Raw genomic sequence first — 2,828 nt, 5'->3', positions numbered from 1 at the left:
GTGTGTGTGGGTGGGGGGGTGTGCTGTGGGTGTTGTGGTGTGTGTGGGGTGTGTGTTGCCTGGTTAACGGGTGTGTTATTTGTTAACAGTACAATGAGTGTGCTGGGTGGGGCGAAGTCCGCCCGATCGCGCGGTCCGGCCATATTGCTGTCCACTCTATACATCTGAGGTCAAATAGCAAAATCACCATAAAGCTAGTGTTTTATTTTGAAATGTGCGTTAATATTTCGTCTAGCATCTGGCCTTCCTGTATGTATTCCTACCTGGATCACTTCGCATCAAGTCTAGAACGAAATAGAGGCCAGTGCTAAAACGATGTTGCCTCTCTGATTGAAGCTGGTAGTGAAGTACCAGTATTGGAGAGTCTGTATTGACCATTCCCCTTCGGGATATGTGAGTTGTGGATGTCTCTCTTTTTAGGCCGATGTCCACACCTTCCGCTCCTTTGTGTTGCCGTTCTAACCTCCGTGATTTCTGAGGACTTATGGTTGCCTGTCCTCAGATCTCTGCAGGAATTCCAACAGCTAGCAAGACTCTGTCCAATCTAAGGACTATGGTTCTGGTCCTCATCTCTGCAGGGTAAATCCGACCACTAGCTAGTCTTTCTGTCCAGTCTGAGGACTATGGTACCTGGTCCTCAGATCTCTGCAGGTAAATCCAGACAGCTAGCAAGACTATCTGTCCAATCTGAGGACTATGTTTACCTTTCCTCAGATCTCTGCAGGGTAAATCCAGACAGTGCAAGACTATCTGTCCAATCTGAAGACTATGGTTACCTGGTCCTCAGATCTCTGCGGGTCAATCCAGACAGCTAGCAAGACTATCTGTCCAATCTAGAAGACTATGGTTCCTGGTCCTCAGATCTCGCAGGGTAATCCAGACATAGCTAGTACTATCTGTCCAATCTGGGACTATGGTTACCGTCTTCAGATCTCTGCAGGGTTAAATCCAGACAGCTAGCAAGACTATCTGTCCAATCTGAGGACATGGTTACCTTTCTTCTTCAGATCTCTCACGCTGAATCCAGACAGACTAGCTATCTGTCCAATCTGAGTTTTCTTTTGGCTTGACTAAAATACTTTAAAACAAGTGCCTTCCCGAGGCTTTTGTATAGGACCCGTTATCGTATCTGCGCTGAGCACCACCCAAGACGATGTTTTTTTACCATCAATGGAGCGTGTGGACTAGCCTTACCTTTTTTGCAGCGCGGGAGGGCTGTGGGGAAAAAAAGCTGTTTCTCTATCAGTTTTGTCCCTCTGTTTGTTCTGGATCTGATGTCCTGTATCTTTTTTCTGATTGGGGGGGGGGGGGGGTGGGGGGGGGGGAGGGTGGGGGGGGGGGGGGGAAGCATGACAGTAGTGTGGTCTATATATACAATAGTGTGGATAGTGATCAGATCTGTATGACACTCATCTCAGTCTATAATTAGATTCTGACCAGCAGGATCTTCCGTTACAGTGAGATCCTCATACAGTCTCTGCTGGGACGTCAGTGTTATTTCAATTAAAGAGCCAGGCCTGCCTCTCCCTGAGTGTGATCACTGATCACTGCCCTTATGCTTAAGCCTTCATCAACGTCTACCTGTTCATGCAACACATGATGATTTCTATTAGAATCTCCTGTTGTCATGCAGTGTGGTGTTTTTTATGCTTCTCTACCAAATCTTATGGATGTTTTTCTTCACTATGTTCCATTGTCAGCTTATTGTGCTTTTTTAATAAGATATACTATAAACTCTGTAATTACACTTAGCCGTTTGTTTCCACTGTACCACTGGTGGTTCGAAATTGGAACGCACCATAAAAGGATTATTACTTGCATTAAACCGTCATAACACCGCTCAGTCTAAATCGTTAGAAAGCTTAAAGTCATGATTCCCATCGAGCCACCACAAGCATAAGGTGACTCACAACGGTTATAATCATGTTCTGAAGTGTAAGCAAGACCGACAGATTCGAGTCTAAATTGAGTGTGTGTTCCTACCTGTTCTTGGTCTTTATCACACACGGTGAAATATCGCCGTAAACGTGGGATTCATACGTTCGCCAACATTCCAGCTATTAGAAATCCACTTGTAATCAAAATTACTGGTCCCCTCACAATCTTGTAGTTTCTGGCAAGTTTTGACATAGAGAAATCTAGATCATGCATCATTTCTCGGTTTGATCGCGGTGTACTTTTTCCGTGTGCGGCGTACATTCTCACTCGGCACATCGTTGGAAATCTGTTGGTTGTGCAGTTTCCAATGAACTTTGTTCTCAGCAATAGCATAAGTATTTCTCAAGATACTCCCAAGCTAAACCATGAAATCACACAGTCCCCATTGGGCCCACGTGGGAAAAACTACAGCATATCCCCCCAGTCACAGAAAGGTCATAAACTGGCACTTTTCCTGTGAGCCAATAGGAGAAAGTTGAATGATATCAAACATGGCCAAAAAAAACTATCCCTGTGATGGGTCTCCAGCCCTTTCATTGCAAAAAAATAAGGCCGTCTTATTCATTTCACCATTTCAGACAATTATGATTACTTATTCTATAAATCTATGTATGTACTACTTCTTTTAGGCATTGTGTATGAGTGTGTGGAGTGTTTTTGTGTTTCAGAGTTATGGTATTTACACTTTTTGGCGTTTTTTTAGAAATAAGAAATTAGACAACCACAGACCAAATGGTGAAATGACATAAGACGGCCTTATTTTTGCAATGAAAGGGCTGGAGACCATCACAGGGATAGTTTTTTTTGGCCATGTTTGATATCATTCAACTCTTCTTCCTATTGGCTACACAGGAATGCCAGTTTTATGACCTCTTTCTGTGACTGGTGGG

This window comes from Etheostoma spectabile, chromosome 16 (genome assembly GCF_008692095.1).
Source record: "Etheostoma spectabile isolate EspeVRDwgs_2016 chromosome 16, UIUC_Espe_1.0, whole genome shotgun sequence".
Lineage (NCBI taxonomy): Eukaryota > Metazoa > Chordata > Actinopteri > Perciformes > Percidae > Etheostoma > Etheostoma spectabile.
Note: the sequence above shows the minus strand (reverse complement) of the source record.